Here is a 23,819-nt window from a genome sequence, read left to right on the forward strand (position 1 = left end):
GTTAATGAACCAACAGTGTCATTCGGTATAAAATTTTGGAGTACATCCTAAATCTTAAATATATTAATAAATTATTGAAAAGATGAGACCACCCAAGCTATTCTAGTGATGCTTAACAGAGATGTATTTGTAACTGGTAGAAGAAGAATCACTCCCTGAGTGTAAGATCAATTGTTGTTCATTTTATTCACCTGAAGATAAATCACTTTTTCAGATTTTACAGACTTTCCCTTTTTCTGAAAAAATGATATATTAAAGTGAAAGTTTCTTTACTATATTAATGTATATATACATTCTTCCTTTATAATACTTACATATTGAAGGAACCCAGAGGTCAACAGTAAGTCTTGTCTGCTCTCTTTTTTATTTCAGTGTTATTTCTAAATGAGTTGATGAAATTCCCTTCTATTTTGAAGGACCATTTTTCACCTGCATATGAGAAAATTTAAACTATTTGAGCTGATATTAACATATTCTGTTAATATAAATTGTCTGTGATAAAAAAGTATTTGTCAATTTATATTTATTAAGTATAATTTTAGGATTCAGATCTACTGACTGGAAAAAAAATAGTGATTTTTGGTATGATGAAAAGAAAAAGGTATATGATAATGGTTAATTATCTGAGGAAACGTTTTCAGTGTTTTGTCATGTGTCAGAATTTTGCACTGTTTATATTATATAAGGAAAAACTTGGCTATTTCCCTATATTCTCATATACTTTTTGACACTTTGACAAATATGATAGTTTTTGTTTCTGCACCTAGTGACTTTTCATTCTAAAAATATTGTTTGAACCAGGTTTCAGAAGATGTATTCTGGTTCCTAGTTTAGGAACTCTATTACTATTCAAAACTGTAAGCATTTTCATCTTTTATGAAAATGAGGGCCTATGTACCATTTGTTTTGATAAAGATAGTAGAAATATGGATTATTCTGGGAAGTCTAGAATATATAGTTTTATTGTATATATCTAGGTACATAGATTAAAGACCAGCGGATCAAAACAGGGTCAAGAAATAAATACACATAACACGGGAAATTCAGGAAGAATATATATAAAACTGGCAGCCAGTGGAGGAAAACTAAGAAATTACTATTTGTGGGAGAATTTTTTTCTACTCATGTGCTTTCTTACTGTTTTAATTACTTTTATGACACACTATTTATTATGAATTTTAAGTATGTACATAACTTTGAAAAATTAAAATGTGTCAGATTTTTGTAGGAGTAATTTTTTAATCAATATTTAATTGACCATTTGCTAATTACACCAGGATTAGTATGACAGGTAGAACATTGGACACTGTCTTTCAAATGGTTTTTTAGAAAACAATACAACCTTCTTCCATAAGAAATATTTCTTAATAAACTATTCATTAGACATATACCATTATCCTTTATGTCAGAAATTTAAAATAAGAAAAATTTTATGGCTGGCCTGAATGATGAACATTTGTCCTCATTTTCTTGTGCTCTGGCCTTTGTGATATCCAAAGGTATAGTTCCCAGGTGGTGCTAGTGGTAAAGAACCTGCCTGAGAATGCAGGGAACATAAGAGATGTGGGTTCTATTCCTGGGTTGAGAAGAACCCCTGGAGGAGGCCATGGCAACCCACTCCAGTATTCTTGCCTGGAGAATCACATGGAGAGAGGACCCTGGTGGGCTATAGTTCAATGGTTGCAAAGAATTGGACACGATTGAAGTGACTTAGCATGCACACAAATGACCTTTGTGATATCCAAAGTTACAGTTTTTTTTCTTCCTTTTTATAGTGTACTAACACAAGTATATTTGATGCAATGTCCTAATTTCGTTTCTTTAACATTTAAATTTTAATTTTTATCATCCTTTTGCCAAGATTTCTTATACTTGCCATACTATATATTGTGTACATTGAAATAATTTTTGAAATCATTACTTTTGCTTCTTGCTGTCTCTGGTTTTGTTTTGCTCTCTGTGGCCTCTTCAGAGTTTATATATATTGGGATTTACTGCTTGGAAAATCCACCATGTGTTAGCTCTCCTAATAGTCCCCCATATCATGCAGCTCCTTATATAATACAAATAACTATTCTTGGGGTTTTGTATATTTATTTATTTGACTGTCATTTTATTGAAAATTGTTTGATAATTGTTTACTTATGAACTTCCTTAGTACAGAAAAATGCAATGCAAGACTAGCACGCTCAGTTTGTGCTATTATAATTAATTGTTGCTATATGGGTATTTTCAAATTTTAAAAGACTCAGAACAGTAAAACATATACTTAGCACAAATATTACCACTCCTTGGTACCTTTAAAACTGTACTTTAACTTTTTAAATCTTTGTTCTCATGCTACTTAAAAAAATAATTTTATTGAAGTATAATTCATCTATTATACTTTTAATCATTTAAAGGGTACAGTTGCATGGTTTTCCCTATATTCATAAATATGTGTGGCCACCACCAGTGTCAATTTTGGTACATTTTTATTACCTCATAAAGAAACCCCATACTCTTTAGCTATCATTCTGTGGTTCTCACTCATATGTTTTCCACATGAATTTTGGAGTCAGCTTGCACATTTGTACAAAAAATACTGCTTGGACTCTGATTAGGATCAATGTGGGTATTACTGGCCATATTAACTCTGTGAAGCCTTCTGACTCTGAAAAAATGGGATGTTTTTTCATTTATTTAGATCTTTAAAATCTTTCAAAAGTGTTTTATAGTTTTCAGAAGTTTTTCATGTTAAAAGAAAGTATTTCCAAATATATTTTATTAAAAAAAAAATAATTCGTTTTTGGCTGTGCTGGGTCTTTGTTGCTGTGTGCAAGCTTTCTCTAGTTGTGGCGAGTGGGGGCTGCTCTTCATTGCAGTGCCTGGGCTTTTCATTGTGGTAGTTTCTCTTGTTGTGGAGCACAGGTTCTAGGTCCGTGGGCTTGAGTAGTTGCTGCTTATGGGCTCAGTAGCTGTGCCTCAAGGGATCTAGAGCACGGGCTCAGTAATTGGGATCATGGGCTTAGTTGCTCCCGAGCATGTGGGAATTTCCCAGAAGAGGGATAAAACCCATGTTCCCTGCATTGGCCAGCAGATTCTTAATGACTGGACCACCAAGGAAGTCCATATTTTTTCATTTTGGTGTTATTGTAAATTGAATTACTTTTTAAATTTCATTTTTCAGTTGTTCATTGCAAATGTATAGAGATAGAATTCATTGTTTAAATATTGATCTTCTTTCCCATAGCTTTTTTGAACTCATTTCTAATATTTCTGAACTAAATTCTGATATTTTTCAGTGAATTCCCTACGGTTTTCAGTGTACTAAATATGTTATCTATTAGTTTGGCCAAAAAGTTCATTTGAGTGTTCCATAAGATGGTACAGAAAAACCCAAACAAACTTTTTGGTCAACACAATATACTTTTACTTCTTCCTTTCCAGTTTGGAACCCATTTGTTTGTTTGTTTGTTTTGCCTAATTGCCTTGACTAGTGACTCTTTGTTGTTCTTTAGTCGCTAAGTTGTGACCTTAGCGACAAGGTCGCTAAGTCGCTGACTCTTGTGACCCTATGAACTGAAGCACCCTAGTCTTCTCTGTCCTTTACTGTCTCCCTGAGTTTGCTCAAACTCATGTCCATTGAGTCAGTGATGCCATCCAACCATCTCATCCTCTGTTGCCCACTTCTCCTCTTGCCCTCAGTCTTTCCCAGCATCAGGGTCTTTTCCAATGAGTCAGCTGTTCGCATCAGGTGGCTAAAGTATTGAAGCTTCAACTTCAGTGTCAGTCTTTGCAATGAATATTCAGGATTGATCTCCTATAGGAGTGACTGGTTTGATCTCGTTGCTGTCCAAGGGCCTCGGAGGGGTCTTCTCCAATACCACAGTTTGAAAGCGTCAGTTCTTCAGCACTCAGCCTTCTTCATGGTCCAGCTCTCACATCCATGCATGACTATTGGAAAAATCATAGCTTTGACCATACGGGTCTTTGTCAACAAATGATGTCTCTGCTTTTTCATACACTGTCTAGGTTTGTCATAGTTATTCTTCCAAGGTGCAAGCATCTTTTAATTTTGTGGCTGTAGTCACCATCCGTATTGATTTTGGAGCTCAAGAAAGTGAAATCTGACACTGTTTCCACATTTTCCCCATCTGTTTTCCATGAAACGATAGGACCAGATGCCACGATCCTTGTTTTTGAATGTTGAGTTTTAAGCCAGCTTTTTTACTCTTTTCTTTCTCCTTCTTCAAGAAGCTCGTTAGTTTCTCTTCACTTTCTGCCATTAAAGTGGTATCATCTATGTATCTGAGGTTGTTGATATTTCTCCCAGCAATCTTGATTCCAGGTTGTGCTTCATCCAGCCTGGGATTTCAAATGATACACTCTGCATATAAGTTAAATAAGCAGGCATCTAGTATAATGTTGAAGAGAAGTGATGAGAGGAGACATCCTTGTGTTGTTCCTTGTCTGAGGGCCAGAGTATCCTGTCATTCACAATGATGTTTACTATGTACTTTTCTTAAATGCTCTTTGTCATATTCAGGAAGTTCCTATCTATTACTAGTTTGTTGAATCTGTTTAACTTGAAACAGTGTTAGATTTGCCAGGTGCTTTTTCTGCATTTGATGTCATAAGCATATGAGTTTTGTTTTCTATACTGTTGATATGACATATAACATTAGTTGATTTTGAGATGTTAAGCCAATCTTACATTCCTGGGACTAAATCTCATTGGTCATATTATATAATTCTTTTTTATACATTGCTGGATTTGTTTTTGCTAATATTTTACTGGGGATTTTTATATCATATTCATAACAGATATTTGTCTGTAATTACCTTATCTTATTTCTGTCTGTGGTTTGGTATCATGGTAGTACTGCCTCCATAAAATGAACTGGGGTTTGTTTCTTTTTCTGTTTTTTGGCAGAATCTGTGGAGAATTGTTTTTAATTCTTCTTTAAGTATTTGTTAGATTCAGTGGTAAACTCATCTGATCTTTCGTTTGTGGGTAGTTTTTGATTACTAATTACTTCACTAGTTGTATTGGTTTTTAAAGATTACGTGTTTGTTCTTGAGTCAGTTTCAGTAGTTTGTGGTCATTCTGTTCATTGTATCACCCATCTTATCTGAGTTACGTAATTAATTTTTATGTCTTTTTTCATTACAATAGCCATTTCAGGTCTCTTCTGGATATCTGCATGACACATCACTTCCCACACTTTTACATTCAATCTGTTTGTAACTTTTGATGTAAGGTGTGTTTCTTCTAGACAAACTAAGTATTTCTATATAAAAGTATCAGAACTGTTGATATGAAAATGTGAGATTTGTCTCATTATTTTATTCCATGAATCGGTATACTATTTCCACAGATTGTTTTCTACTTTTTCTGTAAAACTCAGCTTGTTTTTACTAAGGCCTTCAATGAAACATTTAATAAGATTAAGTTTCATTGCGTTTTGAAAGGTCTGTTATTTTTTGAGTTGTAAATTCATTTCCCTTATTTTCATGTCATGAAATCAATTAAAAAATAATGATCTGTAGTTTCTTAAACACTGGATTTTTATTATATTGAATAATGAGTATAATAGTTATATCTTATAATGTAATCTTCTGGCATGGAGAAATACTATAATGTTAAATATCATTTTTTAGTTGAATTTTGTATCATTTAGATTTTTCTCTGATAGATTAAATTTTTATATTGACAGTTTGTTGCATATTGATAAATGCTTTTAAGTCATAGTAGTGTGTAATTTTAACATGTATTGGCCTCATCCGATGTAATTGTTTTTGTTGTTAACTAATGTCTCTGCTTTTTATTTATTTATTAAAAAGCATTAAAAAATTTTTTTTTCATTTATTTTTATTAGTTGAAGACTAATTACTTTACATATTGTAGTGGTTTTTGCCATACATTGACATGAATCAGCCATGGATTCACATGTGTTCCCTATCCTGATCCCCCCTCCCACAATGTAATTGTTTAATTAGCTTGTAGTAAATACAAGCTAGTCTAAATTTTCACTGATTTCCAGTCTCTAATCAGTTGACTTATGAGATACATTTCTTACATTTTTCTTCTTTAAAAAAAAATCTTAAAAAGTGAGATGAGAACACTAAAATCACTTAAATACAAATTATAAAAGTGTTTCATAATGTTTTAAAGAAGCAATCTTGTTTTTGAAATGTCTATTTAATTTTGTGTATAGAATTCCTTAGGGATTAAAAAAATAGTTTTTCTGGATTACATACATAAAAATGCATGGAGAAGAAGTAAGACTTTACAAACACTGTTAGTCATTCTGCATTAAAAAAGGTTTTCATTTTTCAAAAAAAACTTACTTTAAAATAGTGGTCAAAATATGTATTCAACAAATTAGTGTAAGAATTGTAATGCAGGCAAGTAAACCTTGGGCTTTTTTAGTTTTTCTACTGATTACCAGTGTTAAGCAGAAGTTTCATATGGGAATAGGAAAAAATGAACTCACCTTTCTCTTGAGCATCTGGAGTAAGTTTACTGCCAGAGGCAAGCTCGTAATTTCTATATTCTTATCCGTACAGCAAATCCTATGCTGCCCTGAAATGAATCACATGCACAGCTTCATTGACTCTCACAGAAATATCCTAGTGCCTATGTGAGTTTTTTTAGCTGGAAAAATTGTATCTCTGGGCCTCAATATAATTCCTTTATAAATAGTAAAGATACCCCTATAACACAGTTCCTTCAGCCTTAGTATGCTTTGAAAATTATCCATGGAGTCCTAAAATAGGTATGAAAAGAATTATTGTTTTTAAATGAATGACATCTCTTATCAAAAACATGATGAACTTTAATTCTTTTATGGCTATTTAGAGCTGAAGACGTTATTTGTATAGTCTTATGGAAAACTTCATAAACATCTGGGATGACAGAAACGGTCAAAGGCCTGATGGGAACTCACAAAGTAGAACATCTACTCCATGCTCTGCCAGCAAGTAGCTGAGTGATCTTGGGCAAGTGATTCAACTATTTAATAATTTAATAATACTTCATAATTAATTAGATATGATTACTGTGGGGGAATTAACAAGATGGTGCCAGTCAGACTCTCTTGCCCCACACTCGCACACCCTCTCGCCCCGTATTCTGGAAACAATGACTGTGCACAGCTGTGTAACAGCTGAGATCATTTGTAACACTGCACGTGTGTATCACAAGGCACTCCCTTGGTCACAGGGTCCTTGTGCCATATGCCTATATGAGCTTCACCATGAAAGCCCTGGCTGCTGCTGCATCAGGCCTGCATTGGAGCTACATCATAGTTATGTTATATGGGACTATGTTTTTGCTGCATTATAATTATGTTATGGTTATGTTATGGCTGCTGCATCAGCCAGGAGAGAGGCTGTGTTATGGTGGCTGTGCCAGCCAGGAGAGAATAAATGTGTCTGTAGTTCCTGGGCTTCCCTGGTGGCTCAGCTGGTAAAGAATCTGCCTGCAGTGCAGGAGACCCTGGTATGATTCCCAGGTCGGGCAGATCCCCTGGAGAAGGGATTGGGTACCCACTCCAGTATTCTTGGGCTTCAGTGGTGGCTCAGATGGTGTGGAATCCTCCTGCAATGTGGTAGAGCTGGGTTCAACCCCTGGGTTGGGAAGATCCCCTGTGGAGGAGGACATGGCAACCCACTCCAGTATTCTTGCCTGAATCATCCCCATGGACAGAGGAGCCTGGTGGGCTACAGTCCATGCGGTCACAAAGAGTTGGACTCTACTGAGCAGCTCAGCACAGTGGCAGTTCCCGCGTCTCCTCTTCTGGCCCCTTGGCTCCGGCCTCACCTACCCTGGGTTCAGTGAACAGTGCACACAGTGTGAACAGCAAGACAACTGGTGCTGTGAACAGGATCAGCAAGATAATTATAAATTAAATAATTATTTTAGACTTGATTTCTGTGGTCCATATAGCTCCTGAATTTCATGACATTGCTCCATTTTCTTTTATATTGTTTCTTAATCTCAGTAAAAGCCACTATTATATTGACGGGAAAGATCTATTTGCAGTTAAAACTTGAGTTACTAGGTATGTTATTGCTTCTTGTTTTACATCCACTGCTTCCATTTTGTGTGATTATGTTTACAATATGCATTTTTAATGCATTTGTTTAAGTCCAAGCAGAACACTGAAGTAACTAAAACTTCACTACAACTTGCAGTTGCCCGACATCAAGAGAGAGTTATTATACAACTTATTGAGAAATGCTGGGCTGTATGAATCAGAAGCTGGATTCAAGTTTTCCAGGAGAAATATCAGTAACCTCAGACATGCAGATGACACCACCCTTATGACAGAAAGCAAAGAGGAATTAAAGAGCCTCTTGATGAAGGTGAAAGAGGAGAGTGAAAAAACTGGCTTAAAAACTCAACATTCAAAAAACCTAAGATCATGGCATCTGCTCCCATCGCTTCATGGCAAATAGATAGGGAAACAATGGAAACAGTGACAGATTTTATTTTCTTGGGCTCCAAAATCACTGCAGACGGTGACTGCAGCCGTGAAATCAAAAGTTGCTTGCTCCTTGGAAGAAAAGCAATGACAAACCTAGACCGCATATTATAAAGCAGAAACATTACTTTGCTGACAAAGGTCCGTCTAGTCAAAGCTATGATTTTTCTAGTAGTTGTGTATGGATGTGACAGTTGAACCATGAAGAAGGCTGAGAGCTGAAGAATTGATACTTTTGAATTGTGGTGTTGGAGAAGACACTTGAAAGTCCCTTGGACTGCGAGGAGATCAAACCAGTCAATCCTAAAGGAAATCAGCCCTGAATATTCATTGGGAGGACTGATGATGAAGCTGAAGCTCCAATACTTTGACCACCTGATGTGAAGAACTGACTCATTAGGAAAGACCCTGATGCTGGGAATGACTGAAGGCAGGAGGAGAATGGGACGACAGAGGATGAGATGGTTGGGTGACATCACTGACTCGATGGACGTAAGTTTGAGCAAGCTCCGGGAGATGGTGATGGGCAGGGTAGCCTGGTGTGCTGCAGTCCATGGGGCTGCAAAGAGTTGGACATCACTGAGCGACTGAACAACAACATCGCTAGCGTGGGGGAAAATTCAGAATTCATAGTAGTTTCTTCCTCTTTTTTTCCATGGCCATATGTGGGATTTTTGTTCCCTGACCAGAGATTGAAGTGTGGAGTCTAATCACTGGATTGCCAGGCTATGAGTATAGCTTTCCCACCATCATAATGTCCACAAATTATAGACCAAGCCATAATAAGTCAAGGACTGTCTGTGTTACTATAGTAATGAATAATCTTTCACTTTGGAGCAGCTACTGCATGTAGATTAGTTCCTAAATTTTGGAATTACTGTCCTCTGATGCTCTTCACTGGCACTAGTAGTATCCTGTCCTTATTGCATTGTCCCCTGAGGACTGGTACTCAAAAAGGCAGCACTAAGATATTTCTCTTGCTGCCATTTTTGCCATGAGTAATAAATTATCTTTGTCTCAATCCGGAGGTCTCATGTCCTTCACGTGTGTGTGTGTGTGTGTGTGAGTGTTTGTGCATGCATGTACATGCTTGGATATAGAAAAAGGGAGGAAGATGAATAGGCAAACACTGGCCGACTACTTTGTTAGCATGTACCTACAGTTAAATAGCAGACCCTTGATAGTTTTTGAGTTAATAGCTGTTTATAGAAGAAGTGCGGGGTCTCATGGTTAGTAAGTAGCAGACCTGTAGTTTGAACTGAGACATTTTTTAGAGGTAGATAATATAACCAGAAAATATTGTGCAAATGGCTAGAATTCGATGAAAGCAGACAAATACATATTTTATATCACATTTGCATACTTTTACCTTTGACTCTCCTTCTGATAGCTCAGTCAGTAAAGAATCCACCTGCAATGCAGGAGACCCCAGTTCGATTCCTAGGTTGGGAAGATCCGCTGGAGAAGGGATAGGCCACCCACTCCAGTGTTCTTGGGCTTCCCTTGTGGCTCAGCTGGTAAAGAATCTGCCTGCAGTATGGGATACCTGGGTTCGATCCCTGGGTTGGGAAGATCCCTTGGAGAAGGGAAAGGCTACCCACTCCAGTATTCTCGACTGGAGAATTCCACCAACTGTATAGTCCATGGGGTCGCAAAGAGCCGGACACAACTGAGCAACTTTCACTTTCACTTTTCACCTTTGACTCATGAGCAGTGTGAGTGTTTTCTTCCTCGTCCCCATACGTTGCATTAAAAAATGTGATAGGCTGTGGCTGGAATATCTCAGGATGAAATTCTTTTTATAGCAATATAGGTTTGTAAATTAGAACACATTGAAAAATAAAAGTACAATGACCTTGAATGAAAATTGTGGGAATTTCCTGGCAGTCCAGTGGTTAGGACTCCATGCTTCCAGTGAAGGGGACGTGGTTTTGATCCCTGCTTGAACAACTAAGATCTTGCATGCCATGAACCTGGCCAAAAAAAATTAGAGAGTATCTTTATGCTTGTTATGGAATTACCATGAGATAATATCCACAAATATTGATTTTAAGTGACACTCCTTATGTGATATTTTGGGTATTATTAATCCTATGTTTTGAGGAATAATTTGTAATGTAAGTTATAGAACATTTTAGAAAAATCCCCAGATTTAGCATTAGCATAAGCTTCTAAAACTAAGCATGATGCATTGAACAGTTGATTTAACATTATCTGTGTCTAACCTATGGGCCATTTATTTCAGATTTCATTGTGAGATATATATGTGAAGATTGTGAGCAAAAGAGTGTTGCTTTTTCTATTTTGAGAATCTCTACAAAAGCATACAGATTACTTGTATGTGAATATGGTTTTATTTTCAAACCCTTTCACAATATATGCAATATGTTTCACATTATATATATTATAGTTCATAGTAAGAGATAAGAAATAGACTAAAGCTTCCTCCCTCAGAGTGAAGAATTCTCTATCTTATGTTTGGCTGTAGGAGAAAGACAAAGATGTTTTTGTTTTAACTAAGCTGTCATCAACAAATACTTATTTTATCTGTACAAATCCATATATAAATATAGCCATATTTTCTAAGTATAGTGAAACAACTGTGAAAAAAATTGATCAAGATATGTAATTTATAAATACTATCCTGTGGTTTGTGATATTCTGAAACTTAGTTATTTGAAATTGCATATCATGTGAGAAGAAATCTGGATGATTTCTGTGTAAGCAATGGGTTGGCAGTGGTGTTCAGTTACCAAGTCGTGTCTGACTCTGCAACCACATGGACTTCACACACTGAGCTCTTCTGTACTCCACTGTCTCCTAGCGTTTGCTCAAGTTCATGTCCTTTGAGTTGATAATGCTGTCTAACTGTCTCATCCTTTCATACCTGCTGCTTCTGTTGCCTTTAGTCTTTACTAGCATCAGGGTCTTTTTCAGTGAGTGGCCTCTTTGCATTAGGTGGCCATAGTTTTGAGGTTTCAGCATCAGCCCTTCCAATGAATATTCAGAGTTGATTTACTTTAGAATTGACTGGTTTGATCTCCTTGCTGTCCCGGGGGCTCTCAAAAGTCTTCTCCAGCACCACAATTCGACAGCATCAATTCTTCAGTGCTCAGCCTTCTTTATGGTCCAATTCTCACATCCATACACGAATACTGGAAAAACCATAGCTTTGATTATATGGATCTTTGTTGGCAAAGTGGTATCTTTGCTTTTTAATATGCTGTCTAGGCTTGTCACGGGGGCTTTTCTAGTGGGTCAGTGGTAAAGAATCCACTTGCAATGCAGGCGACACAGGTTTGACCCCTGGGTCGCAAAGGTTCCCTGGAGAAGGAAATGGCAATCCACTCCACTATTTGTGCTTGGGAAATCCCATGGACAGAGGAGCCTGGCGGCCTACAGTCCATGGGGTTGCAAAAGAGTTGGATACGACTTAAATGACTAAACAATGACTTAAACTAAACAATGACTTCTGGGTTTGTCATAGCTTTCCTTCCAAGAACCAAGGCTTTTTTTTTTTTTTTTTAATTTGCATGAACAACAAGGTAATTTATTAAGGCAAATTCTTCATCCCCTCAAGATATTGTGGGTAGAATGATTTTGGAATTAACCTAATCAAGATGAGAGGCAAGACAATTTCGTTGAGAATTCGCACATCTATCATAGTAAAGAAAATTGACTAAACAGACAACTGAAAGTGGAGACTAGGTCTCCTGAAGTGTAACAGCTGGAACTTAATTGTAGTTACATATTTTAAAAAGCAAACATACTGAATGGTATGACTAGGCTTGTTACACTAGTTTAAAGCTAGGCTACCTACTGGCACTGCATTTTGCGCGTTCTAGCGTTGGTCATTTAAGAGTGAATATTAAATATGTGGGCTCCATGTCTGACCCACAGAACGTCCACCCCAAATCTTCTTGTTCTGTGTAAAATATCCACTGTGTATGTACTATCAAAGTTTTATTTAGGCTCCATTATTAAGTCAAAAGAATGTAAATAGTCATATTATAATAAGCTAATGACTTGTGTATTTCCATATGGATGAATGTCACTATATCTAAATAGGAAATAAATAGCAATCCTGTCTACCTATATAAAAGAAAAACAGAATATCTCCAGATTTGCATCCTCATCACTGTAGAAGAGGTATGCAGGTTTTAAGGTTTCATAATCAGTTGTCAGAAAAATAGCAGTTATTCCTTCAGTATCTCATTAGCATCTGACTCAAATTATTTTTAGATTACATAATTTAGAAGACATTATAACCCCACTAAGAATTTGTAATTATTCTGAGATGGTTTCATCATTAATCCTAGAATCACTATCAGAAAGAGTAACAATGTGATAAAGGAAAAAAGCTAATCAACATGACTAAAAATATGCTCACTTTCAGAAGAACAATCTGGTCATCTGGAAAAATCCCAGCTACAACCTGCCAACACTCCCATGTGTGAGACTGGCCAAGGCACATGATTTCTAGGCAGAAAAACCATGAGATCGGGGTGAATTGAGGCTGTCCCTAAGGAGTAGCCTATAAACTTCCAAAGACCTTGGGCAACATGATTGGTCCCATTTTCTCTAAAGCAGTTTCGTGCTCTTCTCCCCACATCAACCCAAAGTTTGCTAAAGAGCATATTGGAGCAGAAGTGGACATTCTAGCACATTCTTATTGCTGTATTACATTCGAAGGCAAGAACATCCCACCCACAACAGTGTTGTTCCAAGAAGCAGGGCGGAAGTAGTGGTAGATTAGAAAAGAGACTATTTATTAATTATACAATTAATAGAAATGTGAAAATGTTTCAAGATGTACAATAAGCCTTTATCCAAAGGAGTCTGTTTTGCCAGTGATGCTGGACTTGGAATTCTGTTTCTCTTCACTTTCTACCTTTAGAGTAGTATCATCTGCATATCTGAGGTTATTGATATTTCCTCCAACAATCTTGATTCCAGTGATGAGGAGAAATTTCTATAAAACCATGCTGTTTGTACATAGGCAGAGTAACTCAGTTTTCCAAACTAAGTTGCGCCCTGAAACTTTGCTTTCCTTTTTTTAATTGCGTTATTAATTTACAATGTTGTGTTAGTTTTAAGTGCACATCAAAACGGCTATATATAAAAAATATATTATATATATTTATTCTTTTTTAGACTGTCTTCCATTATACAGGATATAGTTCTCTGTGTTATGCAGTAGATCCTTGTTGTTTGCTTGTTTCTATGTAGTTGTGTATAGACGTTAATTCCAAACTCTTGATTTATCCTGTTGGTGACCATAAGCTTATTTTCTATGTTTGTGTGTCTATTTCTGTTTTGTAAGTAAGTTCATTTGTATCATTTTTTTAAATTCCACAAATAAGTGACGTCATATGATACTTGCTTTCCTCTATCTGACTTACCTCCTGGACATTTAGATACTTCCACATCTTGTCAGTTGCTCACTCATGTCTGACTCTTTGCAACCCGGTGGATTGCAACTTGCCAGGCTTCTCTGTCCATGAATTTTTTAGGCAAGAAGACTGGAGTGAGTAGCCATTCCCTTCTCCAGGGAATCATCCAACCCAGGGATCGAACGAGGGTCTCCTGCATTGCGGGCAAATTCTTGAATGTCTGAGCCACCCTTAGTTACTCTCAATAGTGCTACTGTGAACATCGCGGTGTTTAAGTAAGAGTTTTCCTAGATATCTTCCCAGGAGTAGGATTGCAGAATTATATGGCAACTCTATTCTTAGTTTTTTAAGGAATCTTTGTAATGTTCCCCATTACATGTTAAGTGGCTGTACCAATTTACATTCCCAGCAACAGTGTAGGTGGTGAAACTTCTTTTCAGTTCTTTAATTTGCTTTTAGTGGTCTCTCTTATTTTCTCTAGATTTTATGTTAATAATTTTTTCCTATCCTCACATCTACCCAATCTCTTATCCCTCTACCAGGAGATACCTTTCCAGCTTCTCAACTAAGCAACTCTTGACTTTCAAGAAGCGTTTGCAGTGTCTTGTTGTGTAGTCACACTTAACTGCATCCTTATCTTTATTGTTTCTATCTAATATTTGAGGATTAGTTATTCCCCTTTCATTTTATATCTAACATCCTTCGTTTGTGCTTTTGTTCTCATCCTTGAGTCTACCCTCAAATCTTATCCCCTTCCTGGTCTTCACTATCTTTGTTATATATGTGCTTAATTTCTCTCCCATCCCAATGTAAAATAAGAAAATCTCTCTCCAACATCTGCCTTATCTATCTAGTTTCCTTTTCAGTTGAAATTCTTGAAAATGTAGTGTATACTTCTTTATCTCTTCATTGTTCTTACCACTTCTCTGAAACTCAGGTAGTAGGAGCCATTTGATTATGATTTGGTCATCCAATCCACTGAACCCTTTCTAGTCCTCATCTCATTTGACTCATTTATCAGTGTTGACCCTACCACCAGTTTGAACCTTTTTTCCTCTCTGGCTTTGCTTCAGTGATACTTGTTCCTCAGATTTTCTTCCTTTTCTGGTTCCTCTCCCTCCTTTTTCATAGCTGGATCTTCTTTTAATTCTTGCAGTGTTTCTTTCCTTCTCCTTTAAATCTTTACCCACTATTTTCTCTTGGGTTCTTACAGCCCCTTAACAAATGAATTCCAGCTCATTTTCTGACATCTGACACTAAGCTGGAGTGTCACAGGCACTGTTTGTGATTTCCTCTCCTTTATCTGCTTGGCAGTCTTGGAAAGTCTCCCGTGGGTTTCACTGCCCCCTCTGTTTTTCTCTGATACTCCTTCTTCCCTTACTCTCGTTTGTTCTTTTCTCAGTTATAGGGTGATTTCCCTCTGTTCTCGCTACAGCTACTTGTCTCTTCACCAATTTGTCTTCCACAGAGCTGCTGAAAACCCTACTAAAAGACAAATTCTGTGATGTTGCTTCTTTAGAATGCTTCAGTGGGTAACGTTAACAGTTAGGATAAAGAGTCTTTCCTTTTTTTATGTGTTCTTTTTTCACTGAAGTAAAATCCACATAACATAAAATGAATCATTTAAAGTGTACAATTGAGTAGAATTTACTTAATTCACAATACTGTGCAACCATACTCTGTGTCTGGTTCTAGGATGTGTTTTATCACTCCAAGTGGAAACCCCAGAATGAAAGCGGTTGTTCCTCATTCCCTCCTGTCAGCCCCTGACAACCACAGATAGATTATCTGTTACAATGAATTTGCCATTTCTGAATGTTTCATGTAAATGAAATCATTGCTTTATATGACCTTTTTTATTTGGCTTCTTTTACTTATATGTAATAATATTTTTGTGATTCATGTAGATTGTCATATGTATTAGCACTTGATTCCTTTCTGTAACTGAATAATAATTCCATTATATGGCTGTATCCTGTTATCTATTCATGAGTTTATGAACTTTTAGGTTGTCCACAGAGTTTGAATATGTCTTTTTTATTCATTTGAGTATATACCTGCAGGGATTTAATTGATGGTTCGTATGGTAAATCTGTGCTTCTCGAGGAACTACCAAACTCTTTCCACAGTGGCAGCAACAATGTACATTCTCACCAGAAATATACTAAGGGTTCCAATTTGTACAGATCCTTGCCAGAATTTATCCCCTCACCCTTTCTTTTTTTAAAAATTATAACCAATCTTGTACATATTGTGGTATTTCATCACTGTGTTATTTCCCTTATGATTAATGGTATTGAACATCTTTTTATGCACTTGTTGGCATTTATATATTTTCTTTGGGATAATTATTAGGCTGATTGCCTTTTGTTTTTAACTGAGAAATACCTTTTAAATGATCAGATCCAAGATATTTCTGGATTTAATGATCATCAAAGAAGAGTTTACGTTTTAACCTTAGAAGTTCTTTATTATCATGGTCTCATTTTAAATGGTACTTCCCTGGTGGTTGAAATGATAAAGAATCTGCCAGCAATGCAGGAGACCCCAGTTCTATCCCTGGATAGGAAAGATCCCCTGGAGAAGAGAATGGCCCGCCCAATCCAATATTCTTGTCTGGAGAATTTGATCGACAGAGGAGCCTGGCAGGCTATAGTTTATGCCTCACAAAGGGATCAAAAATGATTGAGCAACTATCACTTTATCATTTTTTTTCACTTTATCATTTTAAATAGTTGCTTGAATATTACCAGAACTTCTGGACGCTCTGTTCTTAAAATGCAGCAAATTGTTTTTTAATCTTAATACTAAAATATCCAGTACTTTTTGAAAATTTCAATATAGAATATTTCCAGCTAGCGCTTCTTTATACCCTAATGAGCAGTTATGAAACGGGTATAATTTTCTTTATCTATTAACCAGCAGTCATTGATTAGTGCTGCAGTAATTGCTGATGTTCTCTGTTGTTTACTACTTTCTCTTTTTAAAAAATATTGTTTGCTTTCTTGTGAGTATGTAATAAACATATACCAGGTTAATGTTTCAGCTGACAGTCAGGTATAAATGTGAATATAAGGTATAAGTGTGTTTTTTGCAGTCATTCTTATGTGAAAATAAGAATCTTTGATTAATATTTTTGAAGACCATATAGAGTAATTTTGAGGTAATTTGAAAATAAGCTTGTATTTATTATCATGGAGATATGCTAAACTGTTGAGGGTACCTTTACTGATTGTCTAGTATTTTAAATCATATTGCGTGCTTTTCAGGCAACAGATCATGATGAAAAGTTAATTCACAATGAAATGTATATATTAGCAATAGTAACTTTTTGATTTAGCAAGGAAAAATTATAATCTGAAGTTTTATCTACCACCACCACTCCAAAGATAGTCAGTTTCCCTTAACTTTCTGAATGTTTCAGATTAGATTTCTAACATCCATATTTTCAAAGATCGTATATTTATTTTAACTTATATTCTGATAGAACTGGAAGGTTTAGCCATAATGCTAAATGTATGAAAGAGATTAGGTTTTACAAGAGAGAATTCATATATCCCTTAATGTTTTTTATGTTACCTCCAAATTTTTCAAAGATGGAACACACTTGAAATCTACTACTTTCCAAAGGCTTCATAGGTGCTGCTAGTGGTGAAAAATTCACCTGCCAATGCAGGAGACCTTAGGAATGCAGATTCGATCCCTGGGTCAGGAAGATCCCCAGGAGAAGGTAATGGCACCCTGCTCCACTGTTCTTGCCTGGAGAGTCCCATGGACAGAGGAGCCTGGTGAGCTATGGTCCATAAGGTCACAAAGAGTGAGATACGACTGATGTGACTTTGCACTCGCATGCACTTTGCAAATGACAGGTTTTTACACACAACATTGTTCTGCTTTATCTAAAGGGCTTACTTTACAAGCTTAATTTGAGTGTCTGTTCTCTGTCACTGCATGTAATTTCTGGAGACTAATTATATCTTTTTGTTTGTTTTGTGGTTTTTGGTTTGTGGTTTTTGTTTAATTTCATCTTTTAATAAGGTATGTTTCGTAGCTCTCAGGGAATTTTCAGCATGTACCAATTATTTCTTAGAAATGGGCAATAAATTATTTGGAAACAAATATTCCATTTTTTTCTACTTTGGCTAGAAACCGATTCTCTGAATAATAGACTTTTTTGGGTGTCTGTTAATTGGTAATTTTTGGTATCAGTTGACTCCTGGGATTCTATAAAGTGTAGTTGTTAAAAGGTAACTTAATGAAGAATTGTAATTCTTTAAATAGTAGTTGCCTATATTTCATACTGCATTTTTTGTTATTAAGTGTCCCATGATCATTTGTTAACTAAGTCCTTAACTTATCTAATAAATGGGACATTTATGATCAATCAGTCAGTTCATCCTCTCAGTTGTGTCCAACTCTTTGCGGCTCCATGGACTGCAGCATGCCAGACTACCTTGCCCATCACTATCTCCTGGTGCTTACTTAAACTCATGTCCATTGAGTCAGTGATGCTATCCAACCATCTCATCCACTGTTGTCCCCTTCTCCTCCTGCCTTCAATCTTTCCCAGCATCAGGGTCTTTTCCAATGAGTCAGCTCTTCACATCAGGTGGCCAAACTATTGGAGCTTCAATTGTTCCATGTCCAGGCTAACTGGTGCTTCTTGACCTGTATATAGATTTCTCATGAGGCACGCAAGGTGGTCTGGTATTCCCATCTCTTGAAGATTTTTCCAGAGTTTGTTGTGGTCCACACAGTCAAAGGCTTTGGCATAGTCAGTAAAACAGAAGTAGATGTTTTTCTCGAACTCTCTTGCTTTTTCTATGATTCATGGGATGTTGGCAATTTGTTTTCTGGTTCCTGTGCCTTTTCTATATCGAGCTTGAGCATCGGGAAGTTCTTGGTTCGCATACTTTTGAAACCTTGCTTGGAGAATTTTGAGCATTACTTTGCTAGTGTGTGAGATGACTGCGATTGTGTGGTAGTTTGGGCATTCTTTGTCATTGCCTTTCTTTGGGATTGGAATGAAAACAGACCTTTTCCAGTCCTGTGGCCACTGCTGAGTTTTTCAGATTTGCTGGCATATTGAGTGCAGCACTTTCACAGCATCATCTTTTAGAATTCCAGCTCAACTGAAATTCCATCACATCCACTAGCTTTGTTTGTAGTGATGCTTGCTGAGGCCCACTTGACTTCACAGTCCAGAATGTCTGGCTGTAGGTGAGTGATCACACATCCTGGTTATCTGGGTTATAAAGATCTTTTTTGTATAGTTCTTTTATGTATTCTCTGTATTTTAATAAAAACTCCATTCATATTTAAGTGAATATTCTACATCACTTAACAATGTTATTTTTTTTCTTGCTTTCCTCAGAATAATGATGATATTCAGTCACAGCATGATTTTGTACATATGCTTCAGATCCTTTTATACTGAGTCATCAGGCATCTATAGAATAATTAGTATTTCTTAATAACATTATTTTAGAATTTTTTTTACTTTTAAAGTACTTTCAAATCACATACCTTTTTTATTTTTCATTTATTTTTATTAGTTGGAGGCTAATTACAATATTGTAGTGGTTTCTGCCATACATTGACATGAATCAGCCATGGATTTACATGTGTTCCCCATCCTGATCCCCCCTCCCACCTCTCTCCCCATCCTATCTCTCTGGGTCATCCCAGTGCACCAGCCCTGAGCACTTGTCTCATGCATCCAACCTGGACTAGTGATCTCTTTCACACTTGATAATATATATGTTGTGATGCTATTCTCTCAGATCATCCCCCCATCACCTTCTCCCATAGAGTCCAAAAGTCTGTTCTATGCATCTATGTCTCTTTTTCAGTCTTGCATATAGGGGTATCATTACCATCTTTCTAAATTCCATATATATGCGTTAGTATACTGTATTGGTGTTTATCTTTCTGGCTTACTTCACTCTGTATAATGGGCTCCAGTTTCATCCATCTCATTAGAACTGATTCAAATGAATTCTTTTTAATGGCTGAGTAACATTCCATAGTGTATATGTACCACAGCTTCCTTATCCATTCATCTGCTGATGGGCATCTAGGTTGCTTCCATGTCCTGGCTATTATACACAGTGCTGTGATGAACATTGGGGTGCACGTGTCTCTTTCAGATCTGGTTTCCTCGGTGTGTATGCCCAGAAGTGGTATTGCTGGGTCATAATGGCTGTTCTATTTCCAGTTTTTTAAGAAATCTCCACACTGTTCTCCATAGTGGCTGTACTAGTTTGCATTCCCACCAACAGTGTAAGAGGGTTCCCTTTTCTCCACACCCTTTCCAGCATTTATTGCTTGTAGACTTTTGGATAGCAGCCATCCTGACTGGCGTGAAATGGTACCTCATTGTGGTTTTAATTTGCATTTCTCTGATAATGAGTGATGTTGAGCATCTTTTCATGTGTTTGTTAGCCATCTGTATGTCTTCTTTGGAGAAATGTCTGTTTAGTTCTTTGGCCCTTTTATTGATTGGGTCATTTATTTTTCTGGAATTGAGCTGCAGTAGTTGCTTGTATATTTTTGAGATTAATCCTTTGTTGCTTCATTTGCTATTATTTTCTCCCATTCTGAAGGCTGTCTTAAAAATATCGAACGCTTCACGAATTTGCATGTCATCCTTGCGCAGGGGCCATGCTAATCTTCTCTGTATCGTTCCAATTTTAGTATATGTGTTGCCAAAGCGAGCACCTTACTTTTTTAAGAAATAAAAATTTTTATGAGTGTCTTAGTACTTTCGGTTCAAGGTAATAATAGTAGGCATTATTTGAAAAACAGTGTAAAATGTTGTGAAATGGTAATGCTGTCCTAACATACCTTTTCAAGAAAATTTTAACATTTCCCCTCTTTTGGCAGTCATTTTTAAAACTGTATATTTCCTATTGATCAAGCAGAAGCAGGAAAAATGCACATTTTAATCTTTTCTTTTTGTGTTTTTGAAGTCTAAAGGCGTTTAAATGAATTTTCTTGTGACTTGTAAAGATCTGTCTACAGTTTCCCAACCAGAAGGTAAGGGATGATTTCACTGTTATAAACCGTACATCATCCCCTTTCAGAGTTTGTTGAACTTAACTCTTTTTAAATAGTTCTCTATTATGTCAGTGCTGTAAATTGTCATCCCTTACAGTTCTATATATGAGATCCGTGACTCATTTTCTGTGATGATATAGAATTTTCCTAGCCCTTGTACCTCTGCATGTCACTGTCCCCAAATCTGGCATTTCACTGCCCTTAGTGCATTTGAGTACACTTTATTTTCTTTCAAACTTACATAAACACGTTCTCTCGCTTTTTCTGTTTTTTTATTTCTCCATGCTTAGCCACCAACCCTAGGTCAGTTTAACTTAGTATCTGCCAGTCTGTTCCTTAGTATTGAGATTGCTGGATGCAAATCACAGCACTATTATATGCAGGGATCTTATTTCATAATTCCTGGTCTCCAAACCCATACTTAGCTCTTTCTGTAGTATTTTTGGAAATGGTAGCTCTTCTTTTTAGAAATTCTAATGAAGATTAGTGTTAAAGTATTTATAATTTATGTAAATACTTCATTATTCATCTACTTGGAGGATACTGAATTCTAGCATAGGAATACATTTTAGAAAGTTGATGAATAGTTGACCCTGAACATTTAGCGGTTAGGTTTGCCAACCCTGCACCTATAATTTTATAGTTCACTCTCTGTTACCCTGGGTGTGTACCAACAGTGAATTGTGTAGTAATATCAGTTCAGTGCAGTTCAGTCACTCAGTTGTGTCCAACTCATGGACTGCAGCATGCCAGGCTTCCCTGTCCATCACCAACTCCCAAAACTTGCTCAAATTCATGTCCATCCAGTCGGTGATGCTATCTGACCATCTCATCCTGTGTCGTGCCCTTCTCCTCCCGCTTTCAGTCTTTTCCAGCATCAGAGTCTTTTCCAAAGAGGCAGTTCTTCAAGTCAGGTGGCCAAAGTATTGGAGCTTCAGCTTTAGCATCAGTCCTTCCAGTGAATAGTCAACACTAATTTCCTATAGGATTGACTAGTTTAATTTCCTTGACGTCAAAGGGACTCTCAAAAATCTCCTCCAACACCACAGTTCAAAAGCATGAATTCTTTGGCACTCAGTTTTCTTTATAGTCCAACTCTCACATGCATACATGACTACTGGAAAAACCATAGCTTTGACTAGATGGACCTTTGTTGGCAAAGTAATGTCTCTGCTTTTTAATATGGTGTCTAGATCAGTCATAGCTTTTCTTCCAAGGAGCAGACGTCTTTTGATTTCATGACTGCAGTCACCATCTGCAGTGATTTTTGTAGCCCCAAAAATAGTCTGTCACTGTTTCCATTGTTTCTCCATCTATTTGCCATGAAGTGATGGGGACCAGATGCCATGATCTTAGTTTTCTCAATGTTGAGTTTTAAGCCAACTTTTTCTCTCTCCTTTTTCAGTTTCATCAAGAGGCTCTTTAGTTTCTCTTCACTTTCTGCCATAAGGGTGGTGTATTCTGCATATCTGAGGTTATTGATCGTTTCTCCCTGCAGTCTTGATTCCAGCTTGTACATCATCCAGTCTGACATTTCACATGATACAGTCTGCATATGAGTTAAATAAGCAGAATCACAGTATATAGTCTTGATCTGCTCCTTTTCCAATTTGGATCTAGTCCATTGTTAAATGTTCGGTTCTAACTGTTGCTGCTTGACCTGCATACAGGTTTCTCAAGAGGCAGGTAAGGTGGTCTGGTATTCCTATCACTTGAAGAATTTTCTACAGTTTGTTGTGATCCACACATTCAAAGGCTTTGGCGTGGTCAGTGAAGCATAAGTAGATGTTTTTCTGGAACTTGCTTGCTTTTTCTGTGATCTAGTGGATGTTGGCAATTTGATCTCTGGTTCCTCTGCTGCTTCTAAACCAGCTTGAACATCAGACAGTTCTCAGTTCACATACTGTTGAAGCCTCGCTTGGAGAATTTTGCGCTTTTCTTTGTTAGCGTGTGAGATGACTGCAATTGTGTGGTAGTTTGGGCATTCTTTGTCATTGCCTTTCTTTGGGATTGGAATGAAAACTGACCTTTTCCAGTCCTGTGGCCACTGCTGAGTTTTCCAAATTTGCTGGCATATTGAGTGCAGCACTTTCACAGCATCAACTTTTAAGATTTGAAATAGCTCAACTGGAATTCCATCACCTCCACTAGCTTTGTTTGTCTAAGGCCCACTTGACTTCTCATTCCAGAATGTCTGGCTGTAGGTGGGTGATCACACCATTGTGGTTATCTGGATCCTGAAGATCTTTTTGGTTTAGTTCTTCTGTGTATTCTTGTTACCTCTTCTTAATATCGTCTGCTTCTGTTAAATCCATATCTTTTCTCTTATTTATTGTGCCCTTCTTGGCATGAAATGTTCCCTTGGTATCTCTAATTTTCTTCAAGAGATCTCTAGTTTTTCCCATTCTGTTGTTTTCCTCTGTTTCTTTGCATTGATCGCTGAGGGAGGCTTTCTTATCTTTCCTCGCTATTCTTTGAAACTGTGCATTCAAATGGGTATATCTTTCCTTTTTTCCTTTGCTTTTTGCTTCTCTTCTTTTCTTAGCTATTTGTAAGACCTCCTCAGACAACCACTTTGCCTTTTTGCATTTCTTTTTCTTTGGGATGATCTTAGTCACCGCCTCCTGTACAATGTCACGAAACTCCATCCATCGTTCTTCAGGAACTCTTATCAGATCTAATCCCTTGAATCTATTTCTCACTTCCACTGTATGTTGTAAGGGATTTGATTAGGTCATACCTGAATGGTCTAGTGGTTTTCCCTGCTGTTTTCAATTTAATTCTGAATTTGGCAATAAGAGTTCATGATCTGAGCCATAGTCAGCTCCAGGTCTTGTTTTTGAAGACTGTATAGAGCTTCTCCATCTTCAGCTGCCAAGTATATAATCAATCTGAT

General features: G+C 36.8%; 1 protein-coding gene and 1 non-coding gene across 5 annotated transcripts in view; one reads left to right on the plus strand and one right to left on the minus strand.

The window, feature by feature from the left end:
• Positions 1 to 23,819, plus strand: part of ADK (adenosine kinase) — a 536,060-nt gene that overhangs the window by 198,898 nt on the left and 313,343 nt on the right. The gene's annotated exons all lie outside the window — the stretch shown is intronic.
• Positions 20,478 to 20,584, minus strand: LOC136162026 (U6 spliceosomal RNA). Its single transcript, XR_010661878.1, has one exon. It is a non-coding gene; the product is annotated as a U6 spliceosomal RNA (small nuclear RNA).

This window comes from Muntiacus reevesi, chromosome 2, assembly GCF_963930625.1.
Source record: "Muntiacus reevesi chromosome 2, mMunRee1.1, whole genome shotgun sequence".
NCBI classification, from domain to species: Eukaryota; Metazoa; Chordata; class Mammalia; order Artiodactyla; family Cervidae; genus Muntiacus; species Muntiacus reevesi.